Source organism: Ictidomys tridecemlineatus, chromosome 2, assembly GCF_052094955.1.
Source record: "Ictidomys tridecemlineatus isolate mIctTri1 chromosome 2, mIctTri1.hap1, whole genome shotgun sequence".
Taxonomy (NCBI): domain Eukaryota; kingdom Metazoa; phylum Chordata; class Mammalia; order Rodentia; family Sciuridae; genus Ictidomys; species Ictidomys tridecemlineatus.
Window position 1 is genome coordinate 20271730 of NC_135478.1, and position 16786 is coordinate 20288515.

At 44.7% G+C, this 16786-nt stretch overlaps 1 long non-coding RNA gene across 1 annotated transcript; it reads left to right on the forward strand.

Annotated features, from left to right (window-relative positions):
• Window positions 1-2648: 2648 nt before the first annotated feature.
• Window positions 2649-6294, forward strand: LOC144369764 (uncharacterized). The gene is made up of 2 exons (XR_013429509.1): window positions 2649-2816; window positions 5733-6294. It is a non-coding gene; the product is annotated as an uncharacterized LOC144369764 (long non-coding RNA).
• The last annotated feature ends 10492 nt before the right edge of the window (window positions 6295-16786 follow it).

Here is a 16786-nt window from a genome sequence, read left to right on the forward strand (position 1 = left end):
ACTACTTGTCTTAGTTTAGGTTTCCTTGAAAGAAGAAGCTGGGACAAAGGATGTGGGTCTGGGTCATTAATTTATGAGAGGACTTCATAGGGGGTTAGAGGAAGGGAACAGTGAGAGGGCTCTTGAGGTCTCTACTTCAGGGGGTGGGGGCTCAACTCAGCAAGGACCTCAGAAACCTCTCTGAGTGGGCTAGATCTTCATCCACGGGTCCCAGATTGGGAAATTAACACCCCTGCATTTTCTGGCTGTACTCTCTTCCAATACTCCCATGACTCTGCAGCTTAACGATAACCTTGTTGATAATGTTGACAAGGGAGAAAATTATATGCTCTTGAAGTGGAACTTTGAGATCTTGTACAGACCCATCTATCACAGCTGTGGCTATAATTAGAGGAGGTCCACTCCCTGAAAGAAAACACCGGTTATCTGGTAGAAGCAGCAGAGGTCAGATTGGGGAATCACCCTGCATGTCTGACAGAGGGAGTTTGCTAGTTTTGCCTGCCCTTCCTCTTGAACAGGGGTCCAGGCTGTGAACTTTAAAGGCCTCCCGTCAGCCACTAGCTTCCCAGGGAAGGCAGTGAGGGTTCACTGTAGTTTGTGCCCAGGAGCTCAAACCCTGTCTCACTAGTCTTGAAGGACAGATAATATGGTTGCTGTCCAGGAAAATCTTGGGACTTGGGTTCTATCATTCTTGGGCCTCCAATGGGGAAACTGAGGGCTGCTCTGTGGGTCCCTGGCCACCACTTAACACCTCAATTCAGAAGGCCACAGACTAGTGCCCGTCAAACTCTCCTCTTCTATTCTACTCTGCTGGGAACCCTCTTCTGCCAAGTTGCATGCTGGGCACAGTGGAAAAGTTCAGAAGTTGAAGCCAAAAATACAAGTTAAAATAAAGTAGAAAGAAGACAAGATGGAATAAAGTCCCTTTCTGGGAAGTCTGCCCAGCCCCTGCCCCAGAACAATGGTTTCTAAGATTCCCTGGCCCATTTCTGCAAAGATTGAAGAGGACTCTTCTTAACTAGAGGCCACTCCTTCTCTCTTTCCTGGGGGGAGATGTGTCTCTCCATGGCAGGGGTTTTGACGTTTTTTTTTTTATAGCCATGGATGTTCTGAAGCCTGTGGACTTTTGTTAGAATAATATTTTTGTTACTTATTTATTTATTTTTGCAGAGCTGGGGATTGTGCCCTCGATTTCTCAATAGGAAGCCCAGGAATGACGGAGTCCAGGTCCCAGGGCTCAATCTCATGCATGCTAGACAAGTGCTCTATCACTGAGCTATACCCCACGCTGGGATAATATTTTCAAATATGTTAAAAAAAATGTAACGGGTAAAAAAGGAAATGCATTGAAACACATCTGTCAAAATACTAAAAACAAATCTGGTTCACAGTGATACATGGGCTTCTTTATTCACGTATCAAATCTCAGTACGTTTTAGTGTCAGGCCAAGTAGTCACAGTGATGTTAAAATACAGTAGTTTCTTCTCCCTGGTTTTTCTTTGTGGTTTCAGTCACCTGTGGTCAACTGGCAACTAATTCAATGATTGTCCTTCTGACTTATCATTGGTTGATAGTGGCCTAGGTCTACACCACAGTACCTATGTCATTCACTTCAATTCTCAAAACATAGGCACTGTCATCTTATACCATCCCAAGAAGGGTGAGTACTGCACAATGAGTTATTTTGAAGTAGAGCTCATTCCTATCACTTTTTTGTTACAGCATCTTGTTACAATTGTCCCATTTTATAAATTATTGCCATTAATCTCTTATATGTCTAATTTATAAATAATACATTATCATAGGTGTATAAAATAGGAATATAAAAAACATAAGGTATATAGGGTTCAGTACTCTCCAGATGCAAGCATTCACCAGGGGACTTGAAACATATTCCTTGCTCGTACAGGGGGGCCACTATAGTGATGAGAGTAAGTGACATTTTGAGGTATCTTCACCAGTGGTAGTGAGATGAAAATATCTGAGTTTTCCATTGGTGACACAGTCACAGTTCCACTGTGCTTCATTGTCTCATGGCAGAAGAAAACACTAGATTTCAGTTCAAATGGAATAAAGTAGTCATTTTCCCCACCCAAACATATGAACTCCCTAAAATTTCTCTTCATGAATTCCATGGAGGGTAGTGGATTCAGGGCTCTATCCTCTGACCTATGAGGAGCCTTAACTGGACCAGTTGCCTTCTCAGTCCACATGCCTCCACTTGGAGATTCTCTGCCTGCCTGGGCTGGTTGCTGTTGAGCCCTCGAGCTCAGGAGTCCTAGCAGCAAGTGTGGCCTGTTTAGATGTTCTGCATCCAGACTCTGGGGAACCCCAGGAGACTCCAGCCTTAAGACATGACCACCCTGGCTCCAAGGGAGGATAGGATATGGCTGGAAGGGATCACCTGTTTCATGTGGAGGTACTGGGGGATACCTCCAACTCTACATTCAAAAAATTGCTTTTTCCTGATGGATGGAGAGGGTGAGTTCCTGATTGCTTCCCTGCAGTGTCTACTCCTAGAAAGCTTTGACATGTGTTGAGGAAGCTCTGAATCCCAGGAGATCTCAAAGCAAGGTGTGTGTGTGTGTGTGTGTGTGTGTGTGTGTGTGTGTGTGTAGGGTGGGGGGAGGCATGGAAGCTGCCTCTGCATTCCAGAACTCTCACTATGGATTCGGGGTGGGGTTTTTCAGGAAGGAGGTCCTGGCTTCATTTTTAATGCACATCTTTTGCATTCTGAGTGGTCCTAGGTAGGCTGCCTGGTGAGGATCCAGAGGATGGGTTCAGCAGCTACTCCAGGGCCCTTAAACTCCAATGTGTAAGTAGCTACTTCATGTCATAACTGAAATTATTTCTGATTTTACACACTGCTCTGCTGCACTATTAGAAAACAAGATTCCAAATAATTTTGTAGCCTATTACCTTTGGGGGACAGTAAGTTATAACTCAAGGCTCACATAGGTCCAGGCACTAGGGATTGCCATGGTGGCTCAGTTCTGGGGGGTTCCCTGCTGCCTCCAGGCTGTGTCTGTGGACAGAACTTGCCTGGGGCTTCTGGCTGGGCTTGGGAATCGGGATCTGTGTGTGGGAGGGCAGGCAGTTCCTTCAGCAGGGCCAGCATATATCCATTCCCTCCTTGGGCTCCTTCCACCTCTCTTGGGGCTCTGCCTGGGGAGTGGCCCAGGACACTAGGTTCCGGAGTTTCATGGACATTTTCTACTGCCCATGCTTCCTCGTTAATCTTGGTGTGTCTTCCTCGGGGACATCTGGCATCATTTACAAGCCAGGGGGACTCAGACATTTTTCTGCTTTTATTCCATTGCCTCCTGTTTGATCCCTCTAGACACAGACCCTGAGACCAGACTTTGAGCACAGGACATTTACTTGGATGTGGTTTTAGAAAGTACTAGAGGGAGAATGGGGACGCGAGATAGGAGGCAGGTAGCCCGCAGGGGCTGCTTAATGGCCAGGTTAGCACTGTGGGTCCCCAGCCCTCACTCTGCTAGGCCCTCTGGGAAACTGTGTAGGACACAGCTCAGAGTTGTCTCACCTTGTAAATCAAGGAACGTGGGGTTTCCTTCACCGAGTCCCATCTGTCACGAGTCGAAGGCTGATCTCAGGGAGGAAATTCCCCAGCCCATCTCACCTGCCCCACGCATTGTTCATACAGGTGCTGCTGCCAAGAAAAAGCCCTCTGGCAGGGAAATGCAGGTGCTTGCAGTAAATTTGCTGGTGTATTTTGCTTGGATCAGTGAGTGCAGAGGGGATCTGGGAAGATTGCCATCTCTTTCACCCCCCTCTTCCTTGAGTGATAGATACCAGGTCCACAGACTGTTTGAGAGGAAGGAGAGAAAATGTCTGCTTAGATGTTAAACGTGTCCCCCTGGGTGCAGGCCTCCTATAGGCTGCTTCTCCCCACTAGTAGTACTCTCAAGCCCGTACTTGTGTGTCCCTGAATGGAACTCTGTAGGCAGAAATAGATAACCAGACTTAGCTCTGACTGTAGGCATCTCCATCAAGGAAGAAAGGAAACAGAAAGTACTATTATGTGAGGCAAAATACTGTCACCACCACCAGAGAGGGACAGGTGGACTGGGGGCCTTAGAGAAGGGACACATCATCTCTGGCAGGAGGTGTAATGGAGATTCTGGCCTGTGAGAGCTGAGTGGGGTTTACAGGGGTGGTGGAGGAGAGCGAGGACAAACCAACAGGTTGCAGAGAAGGAGAAAGAGTGCCATGCTGGGTTCAGGTTGGACAGGACTGAAAGGGGGTGGGCACGGCCATTCTGGAAGAAAAGAAGCAGAGTAGGCAGGCAGGCTGGACTGCAGCTCCTCTCTGCTGAGCCTCAGGCATTTCCTTCTGCAGAGGCCACTGGGAGAGCCGGTCCAGCTACCAGTCTTGGCTTTGGGGCAGCTTGCAGAAGTGCCAGCTGCCAGTCACTCCAGTTAGAAGCCACGGTCCTCATTAGCTAGCATGGGATCAGCTGCTTTGAAGCTCAATGCCCTAAATGTTTAAGAGGTTTGAAATCACCAGATTAAAAATAATAATAATAATTGCAGCATTGGCCCTAAGTCTGGCTCATTTTTGTTGAGGCCCAGTTTTGTTTAATTTCTGGTAAAGGGCTGTGGAAGCTGCAGAGACGGACTCAGTGGGACCCTGGGCAAACCTAAGCCCAGAGCACAGTGGGTGCTGTACCCTGGGGAGTGCAAGGTTCTGATTCCATAGTGGCTTTGGCTATACCCACCTGGCCTTTGTGTACCAGGCAATCACATTCTCCCTGAGTCTGCTGCCCAGGAATCTTTGGAGGAGGAGAGAAGAGCATTCGAGGGCACTGGTCAATTGCCCATGGATCTACTGGGGTCCTATGAACTGGAAGGCTCAGGCTCTGTTGGCTCCACGGCTCCCTAAGGAGGAAGAACAGGTTACGGACTCACAGAGCAGAAGTATGGAAGTATGAAGGCTCAGAGACCATGGGCTCACTTTAACCCAGTCCTGGCCCCAGAAAAGCTGCTGACCATAGGTGGCTTTTCATCCACATCTCAGTGCTGCCCCTTGGTCCTCCACTACCACTTGTCTATCCCAGGTACCTGGCTCTGAGTCTCCCCTCTGACTCCTCTATCCTCTGCAAGTTCCACAGCCTCCAAGCCTCCCTACAACCTGCTCCCCAATCTCCTTACTGCTTTCCAATGGACAGTGCCACTCTCCTGTCCCCTGCTTGCAAGGCTCCCATTGCCTGAAGATATAGCTCCTGAGACTGACATCCCAGCATCTTCCACTTTTGAAGGGGAATGGCAAAGACCTTTAAATAGGGGCAATGCATTTGGGCTTCTTGGTTTGAGTTTCAGGGCTGCTACTTATCAGCTGTGTGACCTCAAGCAAGGTGCTTAACTTCTCTGCACCTCCTTTTTCTTGATTGTAAAATGGGGATGATAATAGTTCCTAAATCTCTTGCATTTGTGCGAAGGAATGAACTAGCATTTGGGAAGCTTCCCTCCATGCCTTAAGACCCTCCTGGAAGGGCTGAGTGGCAAACCCACCTTTCCAGTAGGTGCTCAGCCAACCGTAGTCATTATCATCTACTTCACACCATGCCCTGCCCCGACTTCTGCCCATTAGTTTGACACTTGACAGCCACCTTCATCTATTTCCAGTGACCTGTATTATTATTATCTACTGTTGTGTTACAGATGACCATGAACTTATTGACTCGAAACAACCATCTATTCTCTTGCAGTTTCTGTGGATCGAGAGTCTGAGCATGGTTCAAGCAGGCCCTCTACTTCAGGGTCTCATGAGGCTGCAACCAAGGTGCCATCAAGACTGGGGTCTCATCTGAGGCTCAGCTGGGGAAGGATCTGCTTCCAAGCTCATGGAGTTGTTGATGGAGTTAAGTTCTGGGTGGCTGCAGGACTAAGGACCTCGTTTTCTTGCTTGTTGCTTGCTGCAGGAGGACCTTGAGCCCCTTGTCTAATGGGCTTCTTCAACATGGCTACTTGCTTCCTCAATGCTAGTAGGAAGGGAAACACAAGCAGGATGGGCACTACAGTTTTATGCAATATATGCATGCAATCATGGTTACATAGTCCCCCGTGCACACCTTGCCCTCTTTACTGTATTCCATTGGTTAGAGGCAAGTCACATGCACTGCCCACATTCAAGGGGAGAGGATGATAAGGTATTAACTCCAGGAAGCGAGGTGAGGCCACCCCAGGCCTCAACTCTATTTCTGCACGTTTCTTCTTTTGTCTCAAAGGCTCTTTCTTAATTTCAAAATAAATCTTTTGCTCCCTCTGCTCCATACTTCCTGAGCATCTAATCCATGTCAGCCCCTATATCAGGTAAGACAGTAAATAAGACAATCCAGCCCATTGAGTTTTCCCTTCCAAAAAGCTTCCTGTCGTTGCTCCTAATTCTCAGTTCATCTGTCTAGTATGACAACTATTTCACCATTTGTGCAACAGCATTATTTTTGTAAACACTCTGTCTCACTGGGTTCAGATTTCTTTTGGAATCCCAGCCTCAACAATGTTATGTCTGAATCTAGATCAAGGTCAGGGCTTATTCTAGTCCAGGTTTGAGAATAGAGCTCTGAGGACATGCTAGAAAAGGTCTGGGATTTTTAAAATTGAACAATGAGAAATGATCAATTTGTTTTCAGACACTGTCTTTTCAGAAGCTGTAGCGAGTCCGCAGTTATCAAGACCCTGGGTTCTCTCCATGAAGCAAAGTGGTTGCATTGGGGGCAGAAGGAAATAGGGAACAGCAGGAGTTTATTTTTCATTCTCAGCAAAATCCCTCTGCTTATCTGGAATTGCTGCTATACAGGTGCTGCTCAATCCCACTCCCACTTTTGGCTCAAAAAAGAGGAGAGCATGATTTCTTCTGGGCCAGATCTTCATAGATGAGGCTGCTTCTGGGCCTGGTCATTGTTCCTTAATGATGGGATTGCAGGACTGCCTGAAAGAAGGGGGAGAATGGTCTGATTTTCTCTGCAGCATGAGACTAAGTACAGTGTGGGCAGAGGAGTTTACTTCCAAGCAGGGAACAAACGGAGCAGATGTTAAGGAGAGTCTGGGCTCTAGGCTCTGTTGTCTATTAAATGGATGGGGAAATTGAGTCTGGAAGAGATGAGGGACTTGGGGTAGGTTATATAGTGCATTAGGGCAGAGTGTTCCCACAGCCCTCATCCCTCTCCCATGCTGCAATGTCACAGTCTTTAGGGCCAATATGTATAATTTGCATTTTTTTTGCATCATCCTTGGGCAGTGAGATACAGCTGAGAGATCTGGGGGATCTTGGGACTCAGGAGGACAATTGCCTTCTGGAATTTCCAGGTGTCTCTGCTTTGAGGAGGACTTGGGACTTCAGACCAATGATGATTAGGAGGAAGGTTGAACCCCCCAGCCTGCATTCTATGGAGGCATAGGATAGAAAGATGATACTTGGGGAACTAACAGATGACATTTCCTATTAAAATAAGTGATTCAGGCTGGGGTTGGAGCTCCGGGGCAGAGCGCTTGACTCACACATGTGAGGCTCTGGGTTCAATCCTTAGCACCACATAAAAATAAGTAAACAGAAATAAGAGGTGATCCCTATGCTGGTATGTGTTAGGGATAAGAAGCAATCCTTATGTTGGTGGGGTAGATTTTTCTGCACACCTTTGAGGAAGCTGAAACCCAAAGATGATCCACAAGCCAGACAGTACACAGAGTGTGACTGGGATGGAATTTGGAGTTCTTTCCCCATTTCTGACAGCCTCTCTAGAGGTGCAGGGACCCAGGACACATCCATAAAACCCAGATTCCCACAGGAAGGTTCTCTGCTGGCTGTTTGAGCCAGGGCAGGGCATGTTCTGGGTCATCTATTGGCCTGGTGCACAGAGAACTGTTGGACTTAGAGCTCCACCAAACCCTGCTGCCCTGTTGGATGGCTGAACTTTCTGTGGAGGTGGCAAGGGCCCCTTTTCACCAGGAATACCAATCTTTGCTCTGATGTGGTGACATTGAAGACTAGCCAGATCCTGGCCTCCTCTCAGGACTGTGGGCTGAGGCCAGCACTGGACAATGGCACCCACACACTCAGACCTGAAGGGCAGGTGTCCTGACCTCCACCTAGTTCACAGGCTCACAAGGCCTGAGGTTGCACAATGGCTTTTCCCTTGGTGCCTGAGGGAACTGGCAGGAAGCAGCAGAAGCGATTTAGGTGTGTCACAGGATGAGGTGTTGTTTCTAGCTGCTAAACACCCATCCGGAAGGAGTGAGTGGCAAACCCACCATCCCAGCAGCCTTGTTCCAAGGTCTGGGCACTCCTCCCTGCCAGGGAAGAGTCAACCACCTCTTTGTATTCCAGAGTGGGTCAGGGGAGGCTGTTAGACACCTGTAACCTGGCTCCTAGAGGAAACAGGACAAAGCTGGATTGTACGGGAACAGAGGAGAGGGTGAAGACTTTGCTTTGAGAGTAGGGTGGGGGGGTTGATTGGTGGACCAGATCCCAGAAAAGTGTTGGTTTCCTGGGGGTCTGAGAAGGGCTGGGGTGCTTCTAAGAGGTGTTGTTCCCTGACCCTAAGGCACTGGCTGGGTCCCAAGAGAGTGAAGCCATTGGGACTATGTGAAGCCCAGAAGTGAATGCCTTCAGGTTTTGATTTTTTCCTGCATTCTTGGGGCTGGGTGATCCCAGGTATTGGATGGTCCAAGAAGCAGAACCTTGAACATCAACTGCAATGGGCCGTGTGTTGCCACACTCAGATCCTGCTTACCAGGTGGACCACCCATTGCAGCTGCTGTAAATGTGGTGCTAACAGCTCTCAGCTTCTGCCTACTCTGGAGAATTGCCCACGACCTGTGGGAGCCACATCACCCTGGGGTGGATGGGTGGTGTCAACCTGCCCCACCACCATCTCCGCATAATTCAGGACTGAAGTCCAATTGACACAGGGATAAAATGTGTGACTCTTTTCCCCAAGCGGGAATGACTCTGTGGGGTCAGTCTGAAGTCGTCTGATTGAGACCATCCTTGTTCATCTCCTTTCTGCATCCCATCTTGCTTGCCCCTAGTCTTCTTCTCCTGAGTCTCTCACTCAATAAAAGCTGTCATAGGCTCTGCTTCTGGAGATCCTGGCTCAAGACATTGACTATTATAAAATTTCTCACCCATTTCAGTGGGTAAGCTTGAGTCAGGATAATAGTGAGTCTGAATTTTTTTTTAAAAAATAAAGAAATCTGAAATTCCACTTGGCATATCATGAAGCAATGTATATCTTTATCAGACCATAGAATGATAGAAAGGACTTCCCAGTGTAGATAGTCTGTTTGTTCATGGAGATGGTGAATTTGTATTTGGGTAAGGGAGTTGAGATCATTAAGAAGGAGGTTTTCACTGTTGGAGAATGCTTCTGCCCTGGGTACAGAGTGGTGATATGCAGGGTGCAGGGGGCAGGGAAGAATATGCCATGGCCCATAGCCCTCCCTGGGGCCAGGTCTGAGGTACATCAACTGGAATCTGATGGCCACAGTGACTTGCTCCAAATGAGAGTGAGCAGCCTATTGAAAGCCAGGGCTGGCGAATCCCAATGTGGTGCTATTACTCCAGCGCAAGGCTCTTCTGAGGGCTGCATTGTGTGCAATCCAGATAGTACTACTGGTTCAGCCTCTGCTCTTTGTGAACCTTAATGTCCTCACTATGAAATGATAGCATTTAAGGGAAGAAGAAAGAGGAGAGGAAGAAGAGAGAAGGGTCTGTTCAGATGAACCCCAGTTATGCTATCTATAGATTGTTTTGGGTCTTTGACCTATTGGCAGTGTAGGGGAGAGGGCATACACTTGCTTGTTAATAGGACATATCTGGTCTGGGAATCAGGACTCTGACTTTGAGCATGTGGAGGAAGGGGTGGTGCTTGCAGGGTGACTGAGGGCTGGGCTGAAGGCTGCCCCGAGCCATTGCTACTAATCAGCTTTCTGTCACTATCGTTATATACCTGAGATAATTAACTTATGAAGAGAAAAGATTTATTTTAGCTCATAGTTTTGGAGGTTCTAGTTCAAGATTGGGCAGAACCATAGCTTTGGGCCTCTAGTGAGTGTGCTAGAAGGCAGTGATGGGGAGGGGAGTGCCTGGTGGAGCAAACTGCTTACTTCAAAGCCAGCAAGGAGAGAGACCTTGTTCTTATATCTGTCCTTTGCCCTGGGACCTGGAACATAGAATTCTGCCCTAGACCTGGATCTTGATTTTGAACATTGGATCAGAAACTCTAATCTCAGACCTGGACCTGCACTTTAGACATGATCTTTGGATCTTATGTCTACACTGTGGACCTGCATCTTGGATTTTATTTTGGCTTGGATACTGGGAAGACCTTAGATATGGAAACCTAGATATAGACTTAGGTCTTTTACTTTTTCTTTGTATCTGGATTTTAATGTTGGAATCAAAATTTGGACTTTTGATTCTGATTCTGAACTTGTTTTCTTTCTTGTTTTACAGGTACAGCTGATTTCATTTAACTTGAAGTAAAACATACTTTTGAGAATAGTGTATGAGGCTGATCTTGTTAATACATTTTGGAGAACGGTCTTTCCAAACACTTATCTGACTCATCTTAATTGGCTCTAACTTGCAATAAGAATATACTTCTGTTAACAATGTGTAAATATGGACTCTTACACAAGCACCTTTTTGATTCACTTTCACTCTGACTTGCAATGGGAACTTTTGAGAACTCTATGTGTCTTAGCTCATTTTCACAAATCCTGCTAGTATTCATCAATGTAATTGAGAAGAATGAGTATTTTTTTTTAGACTTTTGCTTAGATAATGTTTATGTCTATTATGGTTTATTCTACATGGAAATAGGGAGGTTCATATCTGTGGTCTAGGTTGTAGGTTTGAATTCCATTTTTTAAATTTCTAAGCCTAGGTCCAGGTCTATGTCTAGGGCTCTAATCCAAGTTCTAGGCCTGAGGTTCAGATCTAATGTGAGTTCAAAGCAAGATCCAAGATCCAGGTCCAAAATCCATATCCAAGTTTAAGGTTCATGTCCAAGGTCTAGATGCAATGTCTGGTCCAAATCCAGAGCAAAGTTTCATTCCTGAGGCCAGGTCCTACATGCAGTTCAAAGTTCAAAGCCAGGACTAAGTTACAGGTCTAAGATTCATATACAGAGCTGAGACCAAGTTTTAATATTCAGTTTCCAAAGTCTAAGTCCATGGTTAAGTACAATGAGTCAAATTCCAGTTTACTATGAAGATCTAAGGTCTAGAACCAGGTATGAGAGTAAGGTCACAGGCCATGGCCTAGGTTCAAAGTCCAAATCTATCTTCTACGTCTAATACTAAGTTAGACTTTAGCTCCCAAATAAATCCAAAAGAAATTTGATGTTCAAGATTCTACAATGAAGAAAATATTGGTGGTGTCTATTTCTGTAATAGCCATAGTGGTCATTTATGCCTTCATGTTCTCAAGACCAATCCCATGTTCCCATGACCCTAAACAGCCTTGTAGATGAGTTTTAATCTGTGGAGTGGCCTGGGCTTCATCCCTGAGGTATCTGAGCCTTTCTTTCTCTGCTGCATGGTGATGTTGTGGTCTTACGATGAACTTTTACATTGAACATGGCAGAGAAGTCCATGAGGATTACCTGGGTTCTAGTCATAGCCTCTGCCTCCATTATGCAGGATAAACATTATTCACCCCAAAACTTTATTTACTGCATTCTCATCCATTTTGTAAATTAAATGATTTACAATTTATTGTAAACTCTTCAGTATTTAGAGACTTTGAATGATTATCTTTGATCATTTAAATCCATTTAATAGGTATTTCTCTGTGGGATGGTTTCCCAAGCTCCTCACACTTCTATTCTGTTGTAAGATTCTGTTTTATGTGTTAAGTGGCATCATATTACTGGAAGGCATGTTGTGATAAGTTAAAGAAATAATCTAAATCCCAAAACAAATGTAAAAATAATGAAATAAAGAGATAAATATGAAATCATAAAATATACGTAATACGAAAAATGGTGGGAAAAAAGAACAAGGCACAAATTAAGCAAAAAGAAGCCCAACTATACCTAAAATCACATTAAATGTTAATGGTCTAAGTACCACAATTAAAAGGCAGAAATTGTCAAACTTCATAAAAAATAAGCCTACAAGAAAACCTTTGAATGTAAAGATAAATTAAGTTTAATGTTAAGAGGTAGGAAAAGTTGTTAATAATAATCAAAAGAAATATCAAAGTGAATTTCATAGCAAAGACTACTAATGTGAGTTCAAAGCAAGCTCCAGGAATCTGTAGTCATTAGTTTGACTACAGTGTATAGTGCTTTTGATAATATTAATCCTGCCTATCCAAGAGCAAGGTAGATCTTTCCATCTTCTAAGGTCTTCTTTGATTTCTTTCTTTAGGGATCTGTAGTTTTCATTATACAGATCTTTCATCTCTTTTGTTACATTGATTCCCAAGTTTTTTTTTTATTTTATTTTTTGAGGCTATTGTAAATGGGGTAGTTTTCCTTGTTTCCCTTTCTGAGGAATTGTCACTGATATACAGAAAGGCCTTTGATTTATGGGTGTTGATTTTATATCCTGCTATTTTGCTGAATTCATTTACTAGTTCTAGAAGTTTTCTGGTGGAGCTTTTTGGGTCTTCTAGGTATAGAATCATATCATCAGCAAATAGTGCTGATTTAAGTTCTTCTTTTCCTATATGTGTCCCTTTAATATCTTTAATCTGTCTAATTGTTCTGGCCAGTGTTTCAAGAACTATGTTAGATAGAAGTGGTAAAAGGGGGCATCCCTGTCTTGTTCCAGTTTTAGAGGGAATCATGATCCAAGGTTAGGATCCAGTTCAGGCTCAGGATGTAGATATAAGATCTAGATCTAAGGTCAAAATTCAAAATAAATGTCTGGGCTTCAGAGACAAGATACAAAGTTCATTTCTAATATCCAGGTCTAAAGTCCATATTTATTTGAGTTCCAAGTCTAATATCCATGTCCAAGGTTTGAGACTCAGGTCCAAAATTTAGAGTTTGAGGATCAGATCCAAAGTCCACATTCACTACAAAATTTTCCCACATAAATCCCCAATCCAGTTCCAGGTACATGTTCCACATATAAGGTCAGTTCCAAGGACCTTGAAAATTCCATGTCCATGTCCAGACTCAAGGGCCAGAGCCAGGTCTAGGTCTGAAGTTCAGGTTCTGGTTCAATGTCCAAAGCTAAAGTCCAGATCCAATGTTCTGTTTCAATATCTATCCAAATAGAACTTTGAATGTGGAAATGTCACATGAACTTAGACCTTAAAATGAAAGCTTGAAAACTAGCTCTGGCTCTGACCCTGTATAATGACCTGGTCTGGGACTTAGACATTGGAAACAAACCCTGAAGAATACTCCTTAAGGTAATTTGTGGACTTTTCACCTGAATCATAGAACAACCTTGCAATATTTAGCCTATCAGTTCCTTGACCTCCTCTCTTCCAAAAAAAAAAAAAAAACTTGTTCTCAATCCAACCTTTGCCATTCACTACCGTCTTCACACCCCAGATTTTGTCATTACACAAAGCTGCCACTCCCACATGATCTGAAAGTCAACATCCCACTTTCTGACCACACCATCTGCTAACTTTTATGCTCACACCTTTCAACACCCCAAGACCAACATGTTGTTAATCTCATCAGGATATTCAATCCGTGGATCTGGCCATCTCTTTGTCTTTCACTTACCCTTTATGTCTTTGCGTCCAACCATACCCAGCTTTTTTATTTCCATGATCATTCTTTAGAATCATTCCCTGGCAGATACCCTTAACTCCCTTGACCCTCCCTTGCTTCAGTGCCTGCACAAAGCTAAACCACAACCTGGTCAAATCCACCTGACCACGTACCATGTGTCTGTGCCCACATTGCCCACATAGCTGCATGTGGCTGGGAAATATGCACAACCAGGGGCTACTATGTTGCCGAGTTCACCCCTCTCCCGACTGCATGTGTCATCTCTCCTCAAACCTCAAACGTCTTCTTGTCTTCACTCTCAGCTTGTGACCTCACTTCATATTTCACTCAAAGTTTACGTAATCAGAAAACTTCCACAGATTCCAATCCCATTTCCACAAACACATCTGTTTGCATCTAAGCCCATGTATTCTAGCTCTTTCTTGTTACCAGTAATGAACAGTCCATGTTCTTAACATGTGCCAACTCCTCACACAGATCCTAGATTCCATAGTACCTTGCCTTCTAAAAAGCACTGCGTCAGTAGTTCTTTCTTTTCCTTCATGTGTCATCCATTTCCTCTTCCTTATGAATCTTTTTCATCAGTATCCAAAACTTCTGCTATTTTTTTTGGCCTCAAAGTTCATATTTAGCTATAATCCCAGGGCTCAGGAGGCTGAGGCAGGAGGATTGTAAGTTCAAAGGCAGCCTCAGCAAATTAGCAAGGCCCTAAGCAACTCAGTGAGACCATGTCTGTAAATAAAATACAAAAAGGGCTGGAGATGTGGCTCAGGGGTTAAGAGCTTCTGAGTTCAAGCCCTGGTACCAAATAATAATAATAATAATAATAATAATAATAATAATAATAATAATAATATTTAAATTTTTTTTGATTTTTGGTCTCTTTAGATATACATGACTGTAGAACGCATTTTGACATATTATATATACATGGAGTTAAAGATCATTTTTGATATTAGTTTCCTTTATATTTATTATACCATTTCTGATCTCTTTACAGAAATTCCTACAGACTTCTCTCTGCTAATACTTTCCAAATTTTTCTTTTGAATCTCTCTTGCACAATTTCATTCAGGATTTTATCTCCATTACTGCCCTCAAACTTCTGGAGGTCTCTATGACTCCTCGTTAAAATGGTTAGTTCTTGGGCTATGTCCTACTTGATTTGTTTTCAAAATCTGATGTAAGTGGACACTTTCTTCTTTTGAAATTCTTGGGAAGTGGTGCTACATTGGCCAATCCTAAGTGGAGGTACCAACAGAAGGGTACCAGCCTGACTCCATCTCTTGGAGTTCTCACTACAAATTCCCAGGACATACCCCAACGGATCCCAATGAGGTCAAGATATTTGATTGGTAGATGGGCCCATGGGTATTGAAGGGGGCAAACATCAGTGGTATATAGTGTCACCTTTTGAGAGGTGAGTGGGTGCAGATGGGGAGGTGATATTAGATCAACTTACTGCGGTGAACTTACTCATGTAAACACTGGAAATAAAGGAAATCTGAAAAAAAATTCAGGGTACTCTATTGATTGTTCTCCACTTGCTCCTGGTATAAACCTTCATATGAACACCAAAAATACTAGGATAAAAATTTGTGTTCATTTGGATATCTCCTTCACCAGAATTTTAAATCCTAAAATAGTCATGTTATCATTGCAATTCCAGAAAATAGCATAAGCGTCTGGCACATGTAAGCCCTAATGAGCTTTCATTGTCCTGATGAGGAAGGGGGTGTGGGGTGTGGGCAGGGGAGGGAATTTCTCTTGTGTTCTTGAGAGCTAGGTGATGGAAGATCCACACTTTAGAGGGGGGAGAGAAAGGATTTACAACTGTGAGCTTTCTAAAGTTATTGCTGTAAGGGTGCAGTGTTCAGGGCTTGTCTATTACCAGGCTTTGCCTGAACAAAGAGTAAATTCTCCTGGTGGCCTTCAGCTTCCTTGGGTGTGTACTCAGAGGGCTCTAGGGTCATCCTAGAGATGGCCTCGAGCTGTTAGAAACTATGTTAATGTTCAAGTGTTTTGGCGCGGAGGTGGACGAAATCGTTTTGAGGAGTCTAATTTTTAATAGGCCAACGTTGAGGTCTCCTTGAAAAGAGAGTACTTAGGAGCCAGTCTAAAGTTTGGTCCGGTAGGAAGTCATTGTCACTTTCTCCCCATAGACTGGCTCCAGGCGGTAAGCAGTTCCTCTAGAAGAAGGCCCTGAGACTCCCTGGATTGGGGCCATCTGTTGGGGTGGGCACTCAGGAGAAGCCTGACATGGACAGAGGCACGACAGGGAAGAAGTGAGTTTGCATGAGTTAAGTGGCTAGATCCAGCATTGGTAGTGGGGCCTTTGAGCTGTAAATCTACCCCAGAGTTGTTGCGTCTCCAGGACTGGCCTGTGGTCCCTCTCCAGCTGTTGGCAGGGTGTACGTTGGCAGGATGGGGACTAGTGACCTCTGTGAAGATGGAGATGTTCCACAGAAGGAGTGCCGTTGGCATGTTAGCAACAACACAACACATGAGGAGGGATGGATGCACCCACCCTGGTGGAGGGGAGCTAGCCTGGGTCCCCACCACATACAGATCAGGGATGCCACCTGTACCTCCTCTGTTTGAGATCCTGGACAATCTGGCTTGAGATCTCTCAAATCAATTTCATTTTTCAAGGGTAGGAGCTCTCTGGTGAACCCCACTTGATTTGGGAGCCTACGTCAAACCGACCAACTAGGGTCTGGAGGCCTAGGCCCACTCACTGGCTTGTGTGGATGATACTGGGAATGGCAAGAGCTTTGCTGAAGTCCCCAGAAGCATCATTCATGCGACAGTCTATGGGGTTGTGCTCCAAGGATGCCAGTCACATAGGGCACAATGTGTAAAGGGCTCAGAGTAAGTTACCACAGGGCCCGATAGGGAGCGAAGGACATTTTCCATAAACGGGTTTGTAATATGAGCCGAGTGATAACTGTCCATCTAAAGTTTGAAGCTTCCTAGGGTGTGAGGTGGCAGAGGTCACATGAGGCTAGACAGGTCAGAACATTCAGAGCACAAGAGGACTTTATAGTTCTCCTTAA